Below are 18,612 nucleotides of genomic sequence, written 5' to 3'. Positions count from 1 at the left end.
CGGGCGACTTGGGACTGATCGAGACGTGTTCACCATCTCGAAATTTCTCACGTTCGCAGCAATTTAGCTCCAGCGCTTAGAGTTTTGTTTGCAACTCGTCGCTCCAGTTGGCGGTCTGTTGAGCTACTGCCCGTCTGGTAGAGTAGTCGGAAATCAGCAGCGGGATTATTACTTCCAGTTGCCTTGTTTCGGCGAGCTTCAGTTGTTGGAAGAAAGTTCCTTCTCGACTTCAGCCTAGGACACGATTCCTCGCCTCCAGACGTGGGTGGCCAGGCACCTTTTCCCTGTTTTTACGGTGCCGTACCTCGGTCGGTGAAAGCGCAGCGCTCAGAGGATGACTCCGTTGTCCGCCCGTCTTCTGTCTGCCTGTCCGACTGCTAAAATACTCTGTCTCAGGAACAGGTGGACGCAACAACCTGAAATTTTCACGATATACTGTAGTCTGTGGCACCTTGACGGTGTACAAATTTCGAGCTTCTAATAGAGTGGTTCCCAACCGGGAAGTAATTACCCTTGGAGGGGTAAAATTAAATTTTCTGATGGGTAAAAGCTAAAAGATTTCGTTATGTTTCAGTCACGAAACTAAATTATTTTGAAAAGATCATTACTATTATCACAATTCTGTAACACTGGAATACTAATTATATAAGTTACCAATAATTACTTCTTCTCAGTTACTAGCATCAACGCGGTGGAGTGTACAGGTTCCTTACATAGTCCACCCACTACACACATATACTCTGCTTTTTCCCGTACATCACTGATGATAAAAGTGAGATATATGCGTTGCAAATGCTAATTAGCTCGAGACAATGACTTCTCCAAGTCGGAGATAGTACCTGCAGTAGTCCAGAAATTCTTTCGCTACTCGCTTCTAAACAGATGAATTAACTGCACCACGACACAGCAGTAACTGCATAAGGGCTACTGCAGAGCTGTACACAGTTTTATTATTATTACGTATTATCAGCATCATTATTATTATCGTTAGAGTGGTTAGACCCAAAGCACTGACAGCCTGAAGTCGTCCAGTTTCTGCAGAGAAGTACGGAGTGCTGCAATGAAGTGGTTTACTAACAGTAAGTATAGTGGACACTTCTGAACTTGTTTGAATTTAAATGGGGTTGCAGTGTGCAGGTCAAGCAAGTGCAGCAGTGGACTTGCGATGTACCATGAATTTTTCGTCATACATTCTAAAGCACGCACACACACACACACACACACACACACACACATTAAATATAATTCATCTTTCATTATTTTAAAAATAAAAGTATTCCAAGAAAAGTCTGTCATTCTGCGGTTTATTTAGGTTCTAAGGTTGGTGATAATGTAGGGGTGGGAGGGAGGGGGGGGGGTGGTACTAGCTACTGTCACGTTGGACTCAGGAGTACCGGTCTAAGGAAGGTTGGGATCCACTGTTCTAAAACAGTCGTGCTCTTTGAAGTGTTTGTACCTGCGACGTACACTTTTGTAGCGATCGCATATGCAGTTTTAACAGGCAACTGTCTTGCCAATTGAAACGGCATGTTGGGATCGGATGGCGTGTTAAGTTTACCCGTACTACCGCAACAGTCTTCCCGATCCCAGTCAGTGGATCGTTAACTGTAAATTCATGGAGTTTTGTTCCAACCGCGTGTCCTCCATTGAGCAAGCCCTGTTTAGCTTTCAGGTTTCGCATCATGACAGTAGTGTTCTGCTTTAGTATTAGTACATGTGGCAGTAATCCTTACGGATATGATGAATTCTACGGGATAAAGTCACCGAGGCCACAAATCCTCTAACTGTATTCTGAAATTTTAATTGCACTTCACGCTTTATATAAGCACGTCGGCCAGTAGTGGCAAGAGGTACCCCACAGTTCCAGGCGACAATGGCAAAATGTATGTCCGTCATTTCGGAAAGTATACTCCTTTAGAAAAGTCAATTTGTACGACGGGCAGAGGTAAGCAACTACAACAGTGGTCACGGTTTTTATCTATGACAATGCTGTGTTCAAATTATTCAGTTCATAAGTACTTTAAAACAAACATAATGGTATTTGTAATTAAGATAATATCAGAAAAGAATCTCTTATTTCTTCGAGATATGAATTAAAAAACGCCTTCAGTCACAATTTCGTGTTTTATTTAGTACACGATGCGTTTCGGACCCTGTGGGTCCATATACAGGTGTAATTCGTCTTAATACATGATTTATTTGTTCTCTTGAATGAGATGAAATGCATATTCCTGTCACGAAAAGGTTTGATGTTAGGTTACGAACTTCGTAAGTCAGACGCGGAAAATATGTGTGAAATACTGGAAGAGATGAACAGTGTGAACTTAGCAAATAATCCAAGACAAGCGTCTTTAACTTTTTAGTAACGGTATCAGTTTTTTCCTCCATCGTTTTCAAGCATATCACTTCATTCAAGAGACACATTCGCAGGGACATGTTTATAAACACTTAACAGATGTTTTTGTACATTGCGTGGTCAAAGATGAATTTTTCATAGTGCTAAAAGATATAATTACTAAACAATTGACATATGCAGCAAATAAGTTTAGAATAGATCTTTACTATTACTGAAATAGCTATGGCTTGCGAAATCTGTTTCTTCATCGATTCTGGTTTTTTGATTTTGTGGAGGTACATCTCCAGTTGTTCGAATAGATTTAGGGCCTTACCATTGGCTTCATTATGTGATACTACCAGATTGTATTCTAGATTGTTGATGATATACTTTGTTTCCAACGTATGCTGTGCAATGACTGGTTTTTCAAAGTGGTTCAGTCTGAAAGCATTTACATGTTCTTGAAAACTGGTTTTGAAGTTTCTGCCTGTTTTCCCTACATAGTAGGCAGGACAACTGGGGCATGATAGCTTGTACACTCCGCTGTTGCATGTTTGTGTATTTGATTTTATGTTATGGATCAATAAGTTTTCTAATTTATGATTAGTTGAGAATGAAACTGATACATTTGTTTTTTTGAAAAGTTAGCTGTTTTTTGTGATATGGGGCCCAGGTATGGGATACTGGCGAATATTTTCTCTTCTTTCATAATGTTGTCATTCTTTGTCTTGCTTTTGATTATTTGTCTGTCTAAATTGTCAATTGTTTTGGATGTGTAGCCATTGCTAATGGCAATGCTCTTTATTGTATCTATCTAATTCTTGAGGGTGTTTCCTTCTAGATCAAGAGAATGTACTCTGTGTAGCATGGACCTAAATGCAACATGTCTCTGTGTTATGGGATGCCATGATGAGTTGTCCAGTGTTATGTCTGTGTATGTGTTTTCTGTGTATCCTGAACTTATGTTTTTGTTGATGATTGGTGAATTTAACGTCCAGGAAATTTATGCTTTTGTTGTCCTCATGTTCTGTTGTGAAATCTGTGTTTTTGTGGAAAGAATGGAATAGTTCTTCGATATCATCTTTTGTTCCATCAAATAGAAGCAAGTTATCATCAACATATCTCCAGTAATATATTATTTTACTTTTCAATCTGTTGTTTTCATTAAAGAACTTACTTTCCAGATGATTGAGAAATATGTCTGTCAGAAAAATTGTTATTGCCTATGGCAAGACCCTCATTCTGTTGGTAAACTTTCCCACTGAATGTAAAGTAATTGTGAGACAATATTAGCTGCAACACGTCCTTGACTTCATATATTTCTGCAATTGACAATTTTGTATGTGTTATTAAGTTTTCAAAAATTGTCTGTTGTTTGTTCAGTTGGTACATTTGTAAATAGGTTAGTTATATCAAAAGAGGCAACCTGGGACCTGCAGGAATGTTTATGTCTTTGATTTTAGTTGCTAATTCCTTTATGTTCTTAACTGAGTATGATTTATCAAATGTAGAGTACTGTTTCAGAATTTTGTTCAGTAATTGGGAGACTTTGGAAGCAGGTGTATTTCTAGAATTGACAGTAGGCTTCAATGGAAGTTGCGGTTTATGGGTTTTAGGTTGAACTCTGTCTTGAGGCTGTGGGATTCATTAAAATTCGTGTTTTTCTGTGAAGAGGAAATTGCATTTATTAACCATTATTTTTTATTTTGTTTTGGAATTCTATAGTTGGATCTTGCTTGAGTTCTGTTTATTATTTTCAGAAAAGAAAGTTAGTGTTTTAGTGATGCATTCATCTTTTTTCATAATTACTACAAAATTGCTTTTGTCATCTTTCAGAATCATGGCATTGTTATCATTGAGTGCTCTGAAACAAAGGCAATTAAGGCGATTCTTACGACGGGCTAAGGTGATGTTTTACGTGTGCCTTCCCAAGTGCAATGGCGGAAGAGCGGCTGATGCATATCGGAGAGCAGGTATCCCTTAAGAGTGGCATGAAAGCCAGAATAGGCAATAGCGATTACCATAATGTTATTTCTATTTTGTCGTAACGTCACGGGATCTCTTCAGCCATATACCTCACAGAGAGCTACACAATGCTGATACATGTACTACAGGACAATAAAAAACTGAAATTTTGTATCGACTATGACACAACATTGAGTTACGGTTTTATTTGTACTCTATGTGCATCTGAACAAAATGGTTCAAATGGCTCTGAGTACTATGGGACTTAACAGCTGTGGTCATCAGTCCCCTAGAACTTAGAACTACTTAAACCTAACTAACCTAAGGACATCGCACACATCCATGCCCGAGGCAGGATTCGAACCTGCGACCGTAGCAGTCGCGCGGTTCCGGACTGCGCGCCTAGAACCGCGAGACCACTATGGCATCTGAATAGATGCGAGAAATAAAGTATGGAATTGACCTTTGACCGTACGGATATCTCACATCATAATTTTTTTTCAAATCCGTTGTTTTTATCTTCTCTTATTTTTTGGCATCTACATCTATAGCTGTAACAAAAAGCTATGGCCAAACGTTTAGTTAACAAGTATTTTTGTGGACGTGGGTCCGGAAACGCTTTATTTTCCTGTTAGAATTCGGTTTCTGCAACTCTTAGACATTAATTATCTAGTTCGAAATAAAGCCTTATCCCTGAACAGCACATTTGCACTTCTTGAATGAACGATTCGCAGAAGTGCACCGGTGGAGGAAAATCAGCTACTGATAGTGGCTGCACATTCTGTGCATGGTGTGTATAGTTCCTCATGTTGTGGTCTCCAGAGGGTCGGTGGTCAAGATTACTTGTTGCAGTTAAGTGTCGCGCTTACACCGCAGGAAGAAGTGTCCCCAGTCGCGAGTAGTAAGCTCGGTGTCCCACGCTGTCAAAGACAACAATGGATAGCTTCAAAAGCCCTATCAGGCACCGTCGTTCTGGAAATCTCACCCGATACAAACGGTGAGGGCCACGATCAGTACCACGCACTGATCCGCACAGCAAATGAGCGTATTCCAACCCCCACATCTGAGTACACTTCCGTTGCGTTGTGCCCGAAAACAAGTCTGTTACGGACACTAGCCAGCTGATGGTTGCAAGATAAAAAATTTTTTCTATTAAAACATTGGGAAAAGGTCGTCTACTTTGAGAATCCAAATTTTGTGTTATGTTCTAGAAGTATTATAGGCATTACTTTACCAGTTTGAGGGATTAAATCTTTCTTTTAAGAAAGAAAGTGCATTCTACAGCAAGATTCACCTGTATTAAGGAACCAAATTTGCGTTGTGGTGGTGGTGGTTAGTGTTTATCGTCCCGTCGACAACGAGGTCATTAGAGACGGAGCGCAAGCTCGGGTTAGGGAAGGATTGGGAAGGAAATCGGCCGTGCCCTTTCAAAGGAACCATCCCGGCATTTGCCTGAAACGATTTAGGGAAATCACGGAAAACCTAAATCAGGATGGCCGGAGACGGGATTGAACCGTCGTCCTCCCGAATGCGAGTCCAGTGTGCTAATTTGCGTTGTGTTCCAAAAGCATTAAAAAAGCAATTTCCTAGCTTTAGCCATTAAGTGCAATATATGTATTCTAAATGCTTCAAAAACTTCAAGCAATGTACTCAGAGAGGTTCCTTACAGCTCAGTCAGTAAATTACGAGGGACCAGCCGGATGTGCTGTCAGGGTGCCAGCCTGCAGACGGCAGACGTCGGGCACGCGATCAGCGACGACAACGCGTCGAGTTAACACTGGCTCAGCTACGAAGCACACAAACCGCTCTTCAATAAAACGGGAGTAAGACATCGGTTTTTTGGCCCATCTCAAAAGACACTGTACACGAGAAAATGAACAGCGACAGAGCGCAGACATTAATCTCAAAACAGTTTCCTACTGAAATTATACGAGCGTGCCACAGAATGCAAGGCACCTTCCCAGGTGCAACGCACCTCCTACAGGTTACCTCAGCCGAGAATAAAAGCTCGACTAGAAAAATCAAGTTAAACACTCCAATAAGTAGCAAGCACTTCAGCAGGATTAATCAGGCAGCTATTGAGTAAAACTTGACAAAATTACAAATTACTAATGCTTCTGCACAACAATTATTACTACTACCAAGTGGAGCCACCTTCTTGATAAACAAAAGCCGAAAAGTTTAAAACAACACATATAGATCGTAACACCTTGTAAAAGAAATTAAACACCAATAACACTAAAAAGACGCAATCTAAAATGATCTCTCTGCGGTATTTACCTTTTCTAGATTAAGAGGAATTGGACTACGAGGGAGAGGGTCGAGCACACTTGACGAAAGTTCAGAAACAGACATTAGCAAAACAGGCAGCAAAAGGGACGGCGGAGAGTTGAGCACCGAGCGGTCGACAATCGCTAAACCGTTGCAGCACAGACAAAAGCCACCGGCCGGAAAGGGTGACACAGAATGCTCACCAGGAAAAGAGGTAGCGGCAAATCCCAAGCTGTATCTTCGACGAAGCTCGGCAAACAAACGGGGCAAATGTCCGGTCCAAGTACTCGTCAGGCGGTCGGAGTGCACCAGCAGCGGCTGGCGCGCCGCCAGCGCAAACACACGCTGCCGCTGGAACACGCTAACCCCAGACAAGCGCGCCGTCCGCTTTCAAGACTCCCCCCAAAACGCGAGGCCCGACCGTTCCACCGTCACTGCCACTGTTCCCCAGGTAGCCAAAGATGGTGCTCTAGTTCGCCGGGTACGAGGTATCGTGGTGCCTCCTGTTTCAGGGCGTTTCCTACGAATACGAGGAGTGGTACGAAATAGAAATGGAGCGTTTCCCGATCCTTGTTCATAGAACACGTTCTATTCCTCTATGTGCGAGGAATGTTTCCCGAAAGTTTGACCGTATCTCCTTGTTACAACTGTAAGGTTCTCATATGTTTTCTGCTATTGTAAATAATTCAGCTTTACTGTACTGGGACAAAGATGAATGAGCGCACTGCACGAGTAGTGAATAAAGTCCTCGACTCTGTGTTTAGTTTTTTCTGTGCTTGACTTGTTGGTCAGTCTGTTCTGTAGCACTGCACATTCTTATTTGGGTCATAGTGGCGTGCAGCTGACTTTTTCAAAGAATGAGAGCTGCTGGGACAAGCTACCTAGAATACTTTATAATGGGCATGGAAACTGATATAATGTTCATTTTATTTATGTGGAAGAAACGTATGTTTGTAACTTCTGTAATGAGAGAATTTTGTAATTCTTAGAGTCTTCTTATCTCAACAATCAGAGTTTGATTTGTCAAAGGCGATTCTCTTTAAAGTGATAGCCACCTCCGTGATGCGTAGTAAAGCTTTAAGGTTTTGCCATGTGTGCATTGCATCTTACGCCACACGAAGTCACAGATTGTTTCTGACAAACAAATTTACAGTAGATTATTTACTTTTACCTGCTGCATCTGCTGATTTGTATTTGCTTTCGAGCCGGCCGCTGTGGCCGAGCGGTTCTAGTAGCTTCAGTCCGGAACCGCGCTCCTGCTGCGGTCGCAGGTTCGAATCCTGCCTCGGACATGGATGTGTGTGATGTCCTTAGGATAGTTAGTTTTAAGTAGTTCTAAGTCTGGGAAGTCTAGGGGACTGATGACCTCAGATGTTAAGTCCCACAGTGCTCAGAGCCATTTGAACCTAGAGTCATCATTCAAAACTGGTTCTTGAAACTTTCCAAGTGGGTTCCATTTATTGGATTCAAAAAAAAATCCTTTCTCGATCAAGATCGCAGTTTCTTATCTTTACTATTCCTAGTTTCGCTTAAAGTTGTTAGCCATCTTCAGATTAGTAATTACACAGAAAACAGCGTATAAGGAAAAATGGTATCGTGTGAATTGCCAATAAAATAGTTCAATGATGTAAATACATACAGCATGCAAACTTTTTCGTCGTAAATTTTGTGCAAGCCGCATAGCTCATTGTCTTCTCGGCATAGTGTTGCATCTATCTTCAAGTGTCTGCCATGTCAGTTTCTTCAGCATTTCTGCGAGGCCATCCCTTTTAGACAAAGAGGGTATAAGAAGACAGAGATGGCGCTACAGACTTAAACTGGACGTTGCTTTGAAGTCGGCGCCTCCAAAACATCATCAATTTTCTGCGATTACTTCTTCTTGCACTCTACAACTGTTTTAAATAGCAAATGTTACAGTGCATTCGTGAATGACACAGGGTCAGGAATGCATTTTTAGAAGTTTTTCTGGTCTTAAATGCCTATTTTGTCCAGTAATACAACGCGTTTGGCCTCGTAAATATTTTTATAAGTTTCGAATAACCAAGAAGAGAAGTACGTGATGTCAAAAGACAGCTTTCGTAATTTAGCGTTTTTGTTAATACGGACTGACGAAACAGATGTTGGGACTGCGTTCTCTTCCCGAAAATGCTAAGAACATATTTTAGATAGCTACGTAGCCCGAAGAAAACACGCTAAGTTGCGGACAGGCGCAGTCGAAAGACACGCACATAAAGCTTTATGCCACAGCCTCCATCAGCAAAAGAAAAACACACACCATTCATACACATAGGCAAGTTACATCGTACACACATGACCGCCAATTCAAGAATCTTGAGCTGGAATGCCATTCCAGCCCAGTCGTATGGGAAAATCCCCATTACATCGCTACCTCGGAGATGCTGTGTCCTATCACTCGAGCGCTGACTATAACACCACGTTCAAACTCACTTAAATCTTGGTAACCTGCCATTGTAGCAGCGATAACCAATTTGACAACTGCGTCAGACACTTGTTGTCTTATATAGGCAGCCGGCCTCTGTGGCCGAGCGGTTCTAGGTGCTTCAGTCCGGAACCGCGCTGCTGCTACGGTCGCAGGTTCGAAGGCTGCCTCGGGCATGGATGTTTGCGATGTCCTTAGGTTAGTTAGGTTTAAGTAGTTCTAAGTTCTAGGGGACTGATGACTCAGATGTTAAGCCTCATAGTGCTTAGAGCCATATGAACAGGCGCTTCCGACTGCAGCGCCGTATTGTGCATGTTTACATATCTCCGTGTTTGAATACTCACGCGTATACCAGTTTCTTTGGCGCTTCAGTTTATTTTGCTATGTTTCGTTGGCTTCCAGTCTTCCCTTCTCACAGCGCTCACCCAGAGAGGTTTCGAATGATATTGACCGGAGTTCTAAATCAACTTACAGATATAAATCTACGACAGTAAAGGAGAGTGGAGAAGGAGGAAGAATAAGGAAATCAACCTCTTCATGCAACGACCAACGATACTATAGAAGCTGAAGAGCAAAAGAATCCAGTGGGCCAGTTGAAAGACAGGTGAGGAAAGCACGTGAGAGGAAGGCAGCCGCCAGACGCCCATAGGACGACCAGGGCGGCGATGGATGGACTATCTGGCAAAGGAGCTGCCAGCCCTGCGGACTGAAGACACCTGGAGGAACCGGGCACAGAACAGACAGAGGCGGAGGCGGAGGCAGCGCGTGGTCTGCAGGACATGTGACCACTACACGTCTGGGTATGTGTGTACAGTAAAAGCAAACAGCGCACCCACACTGCATGATACAAGAAAATATCGCTTGAACGACTCCACTTAACGATTGAAGCTTTTGGACTCTAGATTATGGTCAGACCGGTTAGTAGACTCGTAAGTGGCGCAAGCTGGCATTTTTGATTAAAACTCTTCCATGATTCCCCACAATCACAGACCCAGAATCTAACATCTGGGGCCAGTGACATGTGAGCTGTGTGGAATGAAGCGGTTTTTTAAGCTAGACAGTCTCAGAAAAGAATAAAAAGGGTTTCAGTCTCAAACGGTGCTGGTCAAACACAGGAGAAAAATATGGAAATTTGTGGAAAGTTCCTATGGGATCAAACTCCTGGGGTCATCTGTCCCTAGGCTTAGACAATACTTAATCTAACTTCAGCTTACTTACGCTAAAGACAACACACACACTCATGGCCGAGGGAGGACTCGAACCTCGGACAGGTGGAACCGTGCGCACCGTGGCAAGGCGCCGCCACAGACCTCGCGGCTACCCCACGCGGCCAAACATGCGAAGAGATTTCATGTGGAGCCACAGGTACTGCAGTAATAAACTGTCGTGGCTGTGTTGGGAAACAATGACAGTTCCAAGAGCTAATAAAAAACACTGAAGCACAAATCGTTACTGGTACTGAAAGTTGGCTAAAACCAGAGATACGTTACCCGAAATTTGACACTAGACTTAACGGTGTTCATAAAAGACAGATTTATGTACAACTGGCAGCAATTTGTTCGTTGCTCTTAGAAATAGCCTATGTTGTAGCGAAATTGAAGTAGATTGTTCCTGAAACTTCCTGGAAGATAAAAACTGTGTGCCGGACCGAGAGTCGAACTCGGGACCTTTGCCTTTCGCGGGCAAGTGCTCTCATGTGTGTGTGTCTGTGTGTGTGTGTGTGTGTGTGTGTGTGTGTGTGCGTGTGTGTGTGTGTGTGTGTGTGTGTGTGTGGTTTGAGGTTTTCGGGCGCTAAACAGCGCGGTCATCAGCGCCCAAACGCATAGAAACAGGAACACATGCAGTGAAGGGACGAAGACGGACAGCGAACAAGGAGAACGGCTAAAAGACACAGACCTAACGCAGTTACAAATCCTCACATACAGAGGCAAAACAAGAGGAGAAGAAACGCACTAAAAAAGGAAAGGAAACACAAGGAAAAGAGAACAGAAATCGAACTGAAACAAGTAGGTAATCGTGACTGGCGGACCTCTTACCTAAAGCCTGGGTGAGCCAGTCACCCAGCAGCACATTAAAATCCTCTCCCTAAAATCCGAGGCAACAAATTGGACAGGACACAAAACCGTAAGACCTTAACCACAGTCGTTGCGTCGTCTTGCAAAATAGAGGGCAAATCCGGTGGCAAGGAAACCACCGCCCTCTGGTCAGAGAACAAAGGACAGTCAAGTAAAATGTGGCGGACAGTAATCTGGACGCCACAAGCACTGCAGATTGGGGGGTCCTCCCGCCGGAGTAAAAAACGGTGCGTTAAGGGACTGTGCCCGATGCGGAGGCGAGTGAGGGGAACCTCATCCCGCCTGCACGACTGGTAGGACGTACGCCATGGCCGCGTGGTGGCCTTGACCAAACGCAGCTTATTTTCACCGACTGCCAGCCACTCCTCTTCCCATTGACGCATAACACGAAAACGCAAAAGGGAGGTAACAGTATGGAGGGGGACGGCACATTCAACAACTAGAGGGAGGGAACATGCATCTTTGGCAGCCACATCCGCCAGTTCGTTTCCCCTAATACCCACGTGCCCCGGCACCCAGCAGAAGGAAACCTCATTCCCCTGTCGTTGCAGGTGAAGCAGGGCATCATGGATGTTCTGGACGACCGTATCCGCTGGGTACAAGTGTTGCATGGTCTGAAGGGCACTCAGGGAGTCAGAACAGATGAGAAACTTAAGACTGGGATCACATCTCATCTGCTCCAATGCCCGCAAGATCGCAAACAATTCGGCATCAAAGATGGTAAACGCCGCAGGAAGCCGTAACTTGACGACTCGATCAGGGAAAACAACAGCACAACCAACAGTCCCCCTGTTTTGAGCCATCCGTAAATACTGGTACATGGTCGGGATGCTGGTTTAAAATATCGTAAAATAAGGAGGTAAAAACAAACGCAGGAGTGCAGCTCCTCCGGTGCTCTGACAAGTCTAAAAGGACGCTGGGCCTCTGGAGCAACCAGGGAGGCAGGCGGGTAAAACCCTGGAGTTGGGGTGCCACACGCTCCACACCAAGGGACTCAAGCAAATGCTTGGCACGAATCCCAAGTGGTCTCCTTCCCCTGAGACTACTGGAAAAGAGACGTTCCATAGGAGATCGGGCAACAGTAGGGTACGCAGGGGAGGTAGGACAGGCAAGGAATTGACACACCCGTCGCACCGTGAGGAGTTTCCGCCGGATGGCGAGCGGCGGTTCCCCTGCCTCAGCACACAGGCTGGGGATGGGACTGGTACGGAAGGCACCAGTGGCGAGCCTGATACCCTCATGGTGTACTGCGTCAAGAATCTTCAGATACGAAGGCCTCGCTGACCCATACACGGTACATCCATAGTCAAGACGCGACCGGACGAAAGCCCTATAAAACTACAGCAGACGCGCCCGATCTGCTCCCCAGGACCAATGGCTCAGACACTTCAAAATATTCAGTGCCTTCAGGGCCCGCACCTTGAGGTCTTTAAGGTGCGGCAACCACGACAACTTGGAATCAAAAGTGAGGCCCAGGAACCTCACAGTGTCTGTAAAAGGAAGAATGGTGTCCCTCAGACGCAATTCAGGGGAGGTAAAAGCACGTCGAGAACGATTAAAATGAACACACACACATTTGTCTGCAGAAAAGGTAAAACCGGTCTTCGCAGTCCATGCCTCTAATCGCTTTATCGTAAGCTGCAGCTGCCGACTAGCAGTGACAAGACTGGAGGAAGAACAGAAAACAGCAAAATCGTCCACAAACAAGGAGCACTGGGCAGGACTCCGGATAGTGGACGTGATACTGTTAATGGCGACGGCAAAGAGGGTGACACTTAAAACGCTTCCCTGAGGTACACCATTCTCCTGCACGTACAAATCAGATAGCACATTACCAACCCGATATCGAAAGAGGCGGCGGGAAAGAAAGGACCGAATGAAGATGGGGAGATGGCCACGAAAGCCCCACTGATGGAGTTGACTGAGGATAAGGCGGCGCCAAGTAGTGTCATACGCCTTATTAATGTCAAAGAATACACCTAGACAATGCTGGTTACGTAGGAAGGCCTGCTGGATGGCCGCCTCAAGCAGGGTCAAGTTGTCTATAGTTGAACGACATCTCCGAAAGCCACACTGAGAGTGGCTAAGGAGCTGCCTGGTCTCGAGCAGCCAAACCAGGCGACGGTTGACCATGCGTTCCAAAGTCTTCCCGACACAGCTCGTCAAAGCAATACTCCGATAACTACTGGGATGCATTCGGTCCTTCCCCGGTTTGAGGAGGGGAATCAAAATCGCCTCCCTCCACAAGTCAGGGAACGTGCAGGATGACCATATCATATTAAAACAAATCAGGAGTACTTCCTTGGATGGCAGCAACAAGTGCTGCAGCATGCTGTACAGGATTTGATCATCACAATCATCACCTGGCGCAGTATCATGAGCCACAGACAGCGCCGAATCCAGTTCCCACATTGTGAAGGGGCAGTTGTAGGGTTCAGAATTTGGAGACCGGAAGTCCAAGTGATCCCTCTCGATGGCAGTGCGGTAGCGGCAGAAATCTGGATCACAGTTAATAGTGGCAGTAAATTCGGCAAAATACAAGGCCAGTGTCTGGGCAATGTCTCTCGGCGCCGTGAGTAGACAACCCTCATGCAGCAATGCCGTGACAGGTAGTTGGCTGCGTTTCCCAGAAATCCTCCTGATGGCTTCCCATACTTTTGTAGAACTAGTGGAGCGGGAGATGGAGTTCAGGAACAATTGCCATGACCGTCGTTTGCTCTCTTTAATCACTCGCCGCGCCTTGGCCCTTGCCACCCGAAAGGCCGCAAGATTGTCAGCTGAGGGACGGCACTTGAAGCGGCGCAGAGCTGCACGGTGGGCTCGGATGGCTGAGCGGCACTCAGTGGTCCACCAAGGGACAGGGCGCCTCTTGGGATGACTTGAGGACCGTGGGATCGACAATTCAGCAGCATGGGAGATCACGGCTGTAACATGGTCGACCCATTCGTGGACGCTGGCACGGTGTTCCAAAACAGGTAAATCGCTGAAAAGTGTCCAGTCAGCTCTGCAGAGGTGCCACCTGGGCGGCACTGGTAATGCCACAGTCTCATCCAGGAGGCGAATCCAAAGGGGGAAGTGGTCACTAGAATGGAGGTCAGCGGCAACCTCCCACAGAGCAGAATCCGCGAGTGCTGGAGAGCAAAAGGAAAGGTCAATAGCTGACGACGACCCAGAAGCAGTACAGAAATGAGTAGGAGCACCAGAGTTGAGGATGCACAGTTCTTCGGATGCCATGAGGCTTTCCAGAATGCGACCCATGGGGAAAGTAGTCGTAGAGCCCCATAAGACATTATGAGCATTGAAGTCCCCCAGAAGGGGAAATGGGCGGGGGAGTTGGCTAATAAGGTCTGTGAGAGCCTCAGTCTATTGCATCCTGAGGCGGTAAGTAAACGGAACAAATTGTGAGCCTCCGCCCCACAAGAAGGTCAACTGCAACTGCTTGCAAGTCCATAACGAGAGGGAGCTCAGATGAGTGGTGCATGTCACGGACAAAAACCGCAACACCACCCTTTGCCCTTTCCCCCATCAGATCATCTTTTCGATGCACGGTATAGCCCCGTAAAGAAGGATCATCAGTGGCCCGGAAATGTCTCTTGGAGACATAAGCACAAGGGGCGCTCTCGTACAAGGAGTTGTAATTCGGCCACATGCTTCCTGAACCCATTCAGGTTCCACTGTAATATGGGAGCCAGGGATCAGGGTGGCTGTATTTTCACCCTGCCCCTGTGGTTTGGAGGAGAGCCCATACTGGCCGGAGATCTATTCCTGGGGCGAGAAGATCGCCCCCGGTCGACATCAATGTCCATCAGCTCCCATGGCGACCCAAGGGAGATGTCAGACAGTACGATGGCATCGTCATCGGACTGACCCTGACTAGTCTCCTCAGGTGGCAAAACCTTCACCTTCGGCGTCTTCGTCTTGGGGGGCTTAGAATGCAGAACCTTGTCAACAGTTGGAGCTTTACTCGCCTGGGCAGAAGGTGCCATATGGGGAGGTGCAGGAAGTACCCCAATGTCAGCAACCACGGCCTTGTCCGACGTTGTGGGGAGAGCTGCAGGTTGCAAAACAACCGCAGCAGCACAAGTGCACCGGCAAACGCAGGTATTAGTGCTGACACTAGCAACCTCCGTTTGTGTAGCAACAATGGCCAACTGTACCGGTTTCTGCAGAGTGGAAGCGAAAGATGTTGTAAACACAGGAGGCTGCATGGCCTTAAAGAACTTCTTGGCATCACCATAGGGGATGCGCTTAGATGTTTTGATCTCCTGTATCTTCCGTTCCTCGAGATAGATGGGGCAGACCCGGCTCCAGACAGGGTGACTCCCAGAGCAATTCACGCACTTCACAGGCGACGAACAATCGGCTCCTTCATGGGCAGGCTGACCACATTTACCACAAGTGGCTATCCCATTGCACCCCACCGTAGTATGCCCAAAGCGCTGACATTTAAAACAGCGCATTGGGTTGGGGAAATATGGCCGTACTGGCAAACGTAAGAACCCCGCTTTAACATGCTCTGGGAGTCTCGGGCAATTGAACGTGAGAATAAACGAGTCGGATTTGACTAGGTCGCCATCAACTCGTTTCATAATATGCTGCACGTTGACAATACCTTCGTCAGCCCACTCAGATTTCAACTCGTCCTTGGGGATATCCACCAAGTCCCTACATGTCACAACACCCTTACTATAGTTGGAGTGGAGCTCGGTCTCGATAGCGTACTCTCCGAGACAGGTTGCTTTCCTAAGAGAAGTGACTTGACGGGAACTAGAAGTTTCAACTAACAGAGTCCCATTGCGCAGACGCTTCACAGATTTCAGTGTTCCTGCAATTCCCTCAAGACCCTTGCGGATTTAAAAGGGAGAAACTCTCTCAAAGCTACCTTCCTTCCGTTTGACAATCAAACACACATTCTGGATATCAGCATGTGCTCTGTTACGACAGTCTGATAAATCTCTAATAACACCAAGCGCTGGAGGACTCCCAGCACGAAGTCGCTTTTTCGATTGGGTGTGTTTTCCTACCAGTGGCCCACCCAATCCACTGGTAGGGGGAAACGTAGAGGTCGAAGGGTCCATTGTGGTCCCACGAGCAGCTAGGGAACTAAAGGTCCGCTCAGACAGAGCCCCGCGTGCCTGAGTAAGCCTTATACAACTGGGGTGCGGCAGGTGCCCCAGAGGTTGCCCGCTTGCGACTGTTCCACCCCAACAGCCATGCATCTTATAGGCGCGCAGCACACCGTAAGATTGAGGGGTTTTTATAGAGGTGTACCTTCCTCGCAATCCAGGCGGTCAAGCCAAGATTACCATTCCCCGCAACACACAACATTCCACCGCCGCGCCATGCGGTGGTCGCTGAAGCACGTCCGGGGTTACGGTGACAGGAGACTGGCGGCGCTGACCAGTCCCCAGCTCAGGACCCCGGGGTCGCCAAGCGCGTACTCAACAAATGAATGCTGAGACCCTGGGGGGAAGTGCTCTCATTCTAGATTGTTCCTGTGAGTTAGTATGGGTACATGTTATGCCTGACAACCGGAATAAATTAATGACTTATTCCTTTTACCGACCTTGCAATTCAGGTGATACTGTTGCTGAACATTCCAAAGAAGACTTCTTTCATTTCAAATAAATACGCCATTCGTACAACTATACTTGGTGGTGACTTCAATCCTCTCTCAGTATGTTGGTGAAATGGCATTTTTAAAGTTGGTGCTAGGCATAAGACATCGTCCGAAATCTTAGTAAATGCTTTCTCCGAAAATTATTTTGAACAGCTAGTTCATGGACTCGAAGTCTGAATGGTTGCGAAAACATACTCGACTTCTTTGCTACAAATAACCCCAAGTAAGTAGGAAGCAGTATGACAGGTACAGGGATTAGTGACCACAAGGACGCTGTAGCAAGACTGAATACCAAAACACCCAAACCCATCAAAAATAAATGCAAAATACGTCTGTTAAGAAAGCAGATAGAAATTCACTTGACGCCTTCCTAAGAGACAGCCTCCATTCCTTCCGAACTATCTACGAAAATGTAGAGCAGATGTGGCTTAAATTCATAGAAATAGTGTGGACAGCAGTTGGGAGGTTTACACCAAATAAATTAATAACAGGTGGAACTGACTCCAACATGGTAGACAAAACAATTCAGAACACTGTAGCAAAAGTCACGAAAAGCACGACAAATTCAAAAGAACGCAAGACTGCAGAAGTTTTATAAAAGGTCGAACTTTAGCACGAACTTTAATGAAAGATGCTTTAAGTAGTTCCGAAAACGAAACTTTGTCTCGAAATTAGGCAGAAAATCCAACCATTCCGATCGTATGTAGATAACAACAGCGGCAGGACACAATCAATACCATCACTGCGCAACAGCGAAGATAATGTTACCGATGACAGTGTCACTAAAGCATAGTTACTAACTGCAGTTTCCCGAAATTCCTTCGCCAAAGAAGTCGAAGTAAAAACTCCAAAACTCGAATCTCGAAGTGCTGTCACCATACGTAAGTAACATACAAACAGATATCCTCAGTCTAGCAAAGCAACTTGAATCACTTAATAAAGGCAAGGCCTCCAGCCCAGATAGTATGCCAGTTAGGTTCCTTTCAGAGTATGCTCATATAATTACTCCTTATTTAACAATTGTACACAAACGATCGCTCGACGGAAGATCCGTACTTAACAACTGGAAAGTTGTTCAGGTCACACCAACACTGAAGATAGGTAGTGGGAGGAATCCGACGAATTATATACCTATTGGCTGACGTCGATTTGCACAAGGATTCTGGAACATACACTGTTTTCGAACATTATAAATTACGTCCCTTCAAACCTTTAAGACTTATTATTATGATGAGTACCGCTAATGTAAAAGATTCCGGATTAGTCCCCCAACTATCGGATCTTCAAGAAGGGACTGCTTTAGCGTCACACACACAGAAAACGATTAAAGAGGGAGACACCAGATCTCTGTACATCTGCACATGTAACTGCCGGTCACTTGTGGGTGAATACAAACTAAGCGAAACTGAAGAAGAAATGAAGAAAATAAAATGGACTGTAGTTGGTCTGCTCTGAAGTCAGGAAATGTTCTGTATCACCTCGGAGAAGATGATGGTAGAATAAAGGGTGTTGGTTTCCTAATAAATAAAGATGTAAACGACAAAGTATCAATAATGGAAGGAACATCAAGTAGAGTAGCAAAGCTTGTTATTAAACTATCAAAAAGATACAAATAGTCAAAGTATACGCTCCTACAGCAAGCTATTCCGATGATGAAGTAGAAGCATTTTACGAAGAAGTAAAAAATGCACATAACAAAGGACGAGACTGCCACTTTAAACTGGTAATTGGGGACTTAAATGCCAAGGCTGGTATCAAAAAACAGGGTGATGTCTCAGTAGGCTGCCATGGAATCGATGAGAGGAACGAAAGGGGTGAAAGGCTAGTTCAATTTGTGGAAGAAAATAAATTATTCATCATGAACACCTTTTTTAAGAAACACCATAATAGGAAATGGACATGGAGA

The 18,612-nt window shown here is 45.4% G+C and overlaps 1 long non-coding RNA gene across 1 annotated transcript in view; it reads left to right on the top strand.

Annotated features, from left to right (window-relative positions):
• LOC124551318 overlaps positions 1-18,612 on the top strand; it is a 533,056-nt gene that overhangs the window by 18,766 nt on the left and 495,678 nt on the right. The gene's annotated exons all lie outside the window — the stretch shown is intronic.

The sequence above is a fragment of the Schistocerca americana genome, chromosome 9, assembly GCF_021461395.2.
Source record: "Schistocerca americana isolate TAMUIC-IGC-003095 chromosome 9, iqSchAmer2.1, whole genome shotgun sequence".
Classification (NCBI taxonomy): domain Eukaryota; kingdom Metazoa; phylum Arthropoda; class Insecta; order Orthoptera; family Acrididae; genus Schistocerca; species Schistocerca americana.
The sequence above is the reverse complement of the archived record's forward strand: the minus strand, read 5'-3'. Positions and strand labels throughout refer to the sequence as shown.